At 33.6% G+C, this 6,400-nt stretch overlaps 1 long non-coding RNA gene across 1 annotated transcript; it reads right to left on the bottom strand.

Annotated features, from left to right (window-relative positions):
* Positions 1-3,528: 3,528 nt before the first annotated feature.
* On the bottom strand, positions 3,529-4,710 carry LOC113314104. The gene is made up of 5 exons (XR_003342268.1): positions 4,506-4,710; positions 4,301-4,394; positions 4,192-4,233; positions 3,830-3,963; positions 3,529-3,620 (listed from the first exon to the last, which is right to left on the bottom strand). It is a non-coding gene; the product is annotated as an uncharacterized LOC113314104 (long non-coding RNA).
* Positions 4,711-6,400: the final 1,690 nt, after the last annotated feature.

Raw genomic sequence — 6,400 nt, 5'->3', positions numbered from 1 at the left:
GGTATGCCAAGTATGAAATTGTGAAATTTGGATGTCAATACTATGATGGAGATATGCTACTAGATTCAGCTTCGATATTAGATCTAACATAGATTGTAGAAGTGTCGGATGGAATAAAATAACTTTTACTTACCTCAAAAGATCTAACACTTGAAGCCTGAATAACACACAAAGATATTTTCCTTCAGTAAGGTTAGTTACCGAATATTGATTTTTTTCCTGTGATTATATCCCTTTCTATAAAAATAAATTCCTTAATTTAGCAAGAATGACTTGGCCCATGAGGTACTTAAAGTATTGAATGAATAACATAGAATTTTGCCTTGTGGTTTTCTATGTAAGTTCGAAAACTGATCCTCTAGGTTTCAAAAATTGAAGGTTGAAACGTTAGGCGATGATTTTGCAACTTTCTGTGTCGGTTTCAAAAATTATATACAGAATATAATGCAATATGTATATCATCGATTCGAAAAGTGAAGCCTTAATTTCTTTCACAACAGTTCTCGTTTTCAAAAACCAATATTGTTGGTTTTGAAATTTGGAGATATAAATGTGATTAAATGCTATTTATGTCATGCTTTGGTTTTTTCCTTTTTCACTCAAGGCTAAATTTTGTATACATGACTAGGATTTAACCCGTGCCATAACGGCCCGGGCATGGATTTTTTGGTTACCATAATCCAGGGATTATTAGTCTTTTAGTTATAGTTATAGTCCTTTATAAATAAAGAAGAAATAGAGTGTTCCTTAGTTTGCAGATCCTAAGGTGTAGTCCCGTGGTGAATAGTGTAGATACTATTTAGTAGTTTATCTCAACCTTCCACTAATAGTAACAAATATGAAAACATTCACCATTTGCACAATCAAAATTCACAACTGGAAGCTAATGGAACTACCCAATTTTCAATCTGCATGGTTCTCGATCTTTGAATTCATTACTGTTCGTGTGTTTTAAAAAGATATAGCACTACCGTGTCATAATAATGGCATTCTAACCATGTCAGCGGATCGTTTTCCTCATATATTCCAATGACATTTTGGACGGTTAGCCTGTCAATATGTATATAATTAATTTTGCACACAATAAAATCATATTGTATCATTTTTAAATTACATCCTATATTTACGTATATATTTTTGAAGTCATAGCCAAATCGTATAGTGGTTGCCTAATCCGAGGCCAGAAGAAATTCCAACTGTGGCCAAGCCTTGCCTATTCATTAGTGTTTGGCTGTTTGCTCTAATAGATCAACAACTTAATAATACCAAATAGATTGAACATCAGAATCATTTATTTTATTAGGAAATAGAGGAGAATACCTAAAGACCAAACATAGACACCTAATACACTGCGAATCAACAAACCGTCCAAACAAACAAAAACCCGTAGTTTTATTAGCTTGGCAAGCGTTATTACAAAGACGCAGATTTAAACTAAGATATCATTCCCTCCCCTATATCCCGACATTCGTGAAATTCCTCCGTTGATTTCGGGACCGGAAATATCCGTTTCTACATTTGTATTTGGTTAAATTTATGAGCCACAATTTCTATAGCTTTACTGTTTACTTCTTTTTGCAGTAGGGTTTCCATTTCCACACTTCATATCTTGTTATTCTTCTTGTTCCTGCATAACGACTTTATGTGTGGTCATGAAAGTTTCATTGGAATGGTAATGTTCTTGCATAAGCTTGGCGGAGGATAGATAAAATATGTGCTTCTTCGGATTAATTTCCATGCACAATCTGCATAAAAGGTCACAAATAAGTTTCCACACATTTAATAGATATCCAAAACATCTTAAGAAATTCAATGATTCAAATTTTAAGGCTTGAATCCAAGGTCTTTTTATTTATATGAGTTCATGCTGAGATTATAAATGTTAGATGACCATTAGATTACATTTTTGGATGTCTTAACATCTCAATTAAATCGTTTCTTTTCAAGTGAGCAAACCTTTAAAAACTCTACTAACAGTAGGCTAGAAACTTAGTTCGTGGGCAAAAAAGAAGAAAGTGGATGTACATGTTATGATATATGTGGCCAGGTTGTTTGTATTCCAGATATCACCATATGCTAGAGTATCATTTCACTCAATTATCCAGTACTACTCTTACCTTACCTGTTCACATATAGTTGGCATTTCAAGCAAATCAACAGAGGGAAAAACGCTTGCTGTTACCCGAAGCGATGGGAAATTTTAGAAGAAACATCGTCGGAGAAACCATTGAAGGCAGCTTGCATGAAGGAGAACTCCAACACTTTAACATAGTAATAGTTGGATGAAGAGAAAACCCGAATTGTATCACAACAAAATAGTTAAATTATTCCTGAACTAAAGAAACAATCCTTAGAAGTAATGCATTACATGGAAATCTGCCTGACAATTTAGGGATCACCAAATTCATGCTCAATAACTTCCATAAAGAAGTATACTGAGATATATATCAGTTCCACACTTTCCGAAAAGGTGAATCTAAGTGACTAACACTCCTTTCGAAATTTAGGGATCACGAATAAATTTCAAAATATCTGCCATGGAATCGGGTTGAATGCTTAAAGGTGACATGGAATTCTCTTTATTATAATTCTTTATGTGATTCCACTGATATTTTTTTTTTTCATATACAAAACAGGTAGTGTGACCTCCATAAGATTAAGATGATACAACTACAATAGCAGTAACGAAAATGACAAAATTAGCATTACTGTCAAGAGAAGGAAATTAGAAACCAATACAATCTAAATATTATCTAAGTTTCACTGCTATTAAGGAACTGGACTGGTGATAGTTCTTAAGCTTCTTGTGTTGGTGAGTGCATGGAAATGTGCAGATCCTCTCTTGACAAAGTTTAACATCAATTCACTACTTTTTTACCTAGAAATATAAACTGGAACTCTCATCTTCTACAGAAGCAAGAAAGGTAACAACTTAAAATTGTAGATCAAATCAAATTTTTCTGATTACCTCTGTGGGAACCAATGGACTATTTCTGTAAAAAAAAAAAATTGATGCCGATTTCAGGCCAGAAACCTCTACTAGATTTTTTCCCCATCCAGTATCTGGTAGCTTTTTTTTAAGTCAACCAAATTTCAGATAAATACTAATTAAGGTTACCATTAAGCAATTCAGTAACCGCAAATAACACATTGAAACCTCTATGTCATTGTTTTAAAGCATATATATACTTGAGACAAAATTTGCTCATTCAGTTCTGTCATCTACTAAGAATAGTGCACACATCAATGATGGGAAGGTTGTACCTATTCGTTCAAATGGTCTTAAAAATGCCTCAGTTGATGTAGCTTGGAACAGCAGGTACTACTGTTACGCTTCTTTCCCCATAACTTATCTATCCAGCATAGTGTATAACATAAAAATCCCTCTTTCCCCACATTTTTAAAACTAAATGGTCATATGCAGAACCGAGTAATATTTTCAAATAAGTTCCAGATTAATGATGCAAGCTCAAGAAAAAATTGGTAAACGAACAATCCAGCTTAAATGGAAAATTTTAGAATTACCGCACTCTCAACGATTCGTTGATGCCGATTAACCGGTTTTCACCTATGAGCAGACTAACCTTTGGCTCCTTGATATCTCTCGCTAACATTGAATGCTGCGCAACATTGCAAAATATTAGGAGCAATCGTACATTAAATGAGAAATGAAATACACCAAGTAACAAAATCGAAGGCAATTGTAATTAACTATTTAGTTACCATGTAAGTGAAGGAGATGAAAGCACATTAATCAAGGAAACATAGAAGCAATTTCATATAGTTTACGTTCTTTCTGTCAGCTCTAGTTCTGTAATTCTTAACTTACCCTAAACTTTTGCATGTTGCTCGAATTGGTACAGATATGGCATCATTTAGACAGATATCTATATGGTTCCGATCCTTCTTCTTGCTCAAACGAAGTGACTACAATTTGCACTGAAAATCCCGAACACAATACCACTGAAAAGACAGACACTTTAGTTGCTCAAAAGATCTTATGTAATTCAAAATTGACAAAATGAACTAATAGCAGACTTTTCTTAACTCTATAACAGTCACAGTTTTAAAATTAACACAAAAAAACCATAGACTCTGGTGAAAGCGACTTGCACTAAAAATGTTGCACACAAAATCTGACAAACTCAAGAACAGAAGATTGGTAGTTTGGTGTTGATTTAAATTACTTACCTGAGATGGATGATGGTAGCTCTTTTCTCAATGACCAAAAATCTGCAACAACATCAACCAATTGAGAGATCATATCAAATTTAAGAAAAACTGACAAATAAAAAAGTACCTAGAAACTGAGAGCATGGTGAAGAAAGAAAATGAGAGCGTTTGGTATTTGAGGTTTGTGTAATTGAGCATCTCCAAGGATTGATTGTCAAAATCTGCAAAAATACATCCAAAAATATTAGCAAACCCAGTCTATCCAAACAACTAAATCAAAGAAACATTTCAGAAAAATGTATCAAACCAAAAATGCCCATAATCAAACTCACGGAGTTTTGACGGATTAATCTTGAAGAGTACGGTGAAGAAGCACTTGCGAAACTTTGGGAGATAACCTCTTTTGAGGTTTATGTAGTCGAACATCTGAAATTTGGGAGATGTTAATGGGGATTTTCTTTTATTCGTAACGTATGAATTTCTTTTTTATGTAACGTATGAATAATTTACGGGAATTATGTTAGGAACAACTCTCTATTCTTTCATTCATAACGTATGTCGATTGAAGGGAGTCAACGAAGGCTTTATCTTTCGCAACTTCACCTTTATAAATGGGATTGCATTGACATTTAAGGGAGTCAAAGTCGAATCTGGGGCGTCAGATGAGGGCGTAAGAAAAGGGTGCAATTTGAGCCGCGATTTATCTCTCGCATTTTCTTGTGTTTTGAAAGCAGTGGGAGTCGTTGATGGCTCAAAAAGACTTATTCAAAGCCGTCAGATTGGACAAAACACATTTGTTTTTGTAAGATAGATTCTTAAAAAGAAAACTTGGTTATTTTAGAGACGTTAGAAAAAGATCTCCCTTATACCTAAGGTATGTTTCACTTTGTTTCGATTAATATGTAATTTAGGTCATTTAGTCTAATTAATGCTAGCTAGTTTTATCTAATCAATGTGTTAAATCAATGTTCGGTTGAACACACCAAGCATTGGTATATCAAGTTTGGATGTCATGTCTAGTTCCAAAAATAGGTCGCTTGAATTGCTTGCTAAAGTCAACTTCGTTAAGTTAGACTTATGATATAGAAATATCGACACAATCTCTAATTACTCATTGAAGAGCAAAGGAAGTATTGAAGACAGGCGAATATATTATCATTTAGATTGGGGGTTATTAGCTAATAACTTTGACTTATTCCATTATCATCAAGTTCTTACAGTCGTATTCATTGTAAACATAATATGCGAAGTTTATTTTACATGATTTTAGTTGTTTAGATGACCTGATAATTTTTATTATTTAAGTATCAAAAGGAATAACATACATTGGTTGTTTCCACAACTTATTATATTAAGTTACCTAACATACTTTTTTTAAACTTTTGTGATTTCAACATAACACTAATATGACTCATGTCATGTATTAGTGTTGAACTTTTTGGAAACTAGATATATTTATCTAGTGGTGAACCCAGACTTTGAAATCATGTTAGAAAAGTTTTTTTTTTAAATGTGACTTTGTTAAATCCTATTAGGGGTCAAACTTCTATTGAGGACTAGCTAAAAGTTGGATCCAATAACTTTTCAACATATAAGAAAGTATCTCGGCATATAGGTTTGTTTGAAAGTAACACTGCCATATTTGATACATTCTCGAAACAACATGTAGCGCCCCCAAAGCTAGCAGCTGATTAATCCAAGAGATTAACTAATAAAGAGGCACTAAGAATCTAAATCATTTACTTAAACATTCAATTAAGAAATCTTCTACAAAACTTAACCCAAAATTAACCCCGCTCAGAAATATATATACAGGAACTCCTCTCAATTGATACATATATAATAGTCATTTGGATTGCAAATAAAATATACCACATAATAATCATAGTAGAAGTAATCTAACAAACGAAATCAACGCCTCGAAGCTTTCGCTGCGCAACTCTGATCTGTCTCTGAAACTGAAAGTGGGAATGGGTGAGCACATCATCCCTAAAAGGGGTGCCCAGCAGGAATAACAATTAACTTTAAAGAAATCATGAGCAAGATTTGGAAAACAATTCATGTTTTCCCAAACATCAAAGTGACGAAGTCACTGGAAATGCACAAACAATGTATATGGACTAACTCCTTCTTCAAACAATATATATTAGTGATGTCGGGTGTTTTTCCACACCTACATAGATATATTGATGCCGGGTTGTTCCACACCTAATAAGTATAAAAGCTG

Source organism: Papaver somniferum, chromosome 9, assembly GCF_003573695.1.
Source record: "Papaver somniferum cultivar HN1 chromosome 9, ASM357369v1, whole genome shotgun sequence".
NCBI classification, from domain to species: Eukaryota; Viridiplantae; Streptophyta; class Magnoliopsida; order Ranunculales; family Papaveraceae; genus Papaver; species Papaver somniferum.
This window is presented reverse-complemented; position numbering and strand designations above follow the sequence as displayed.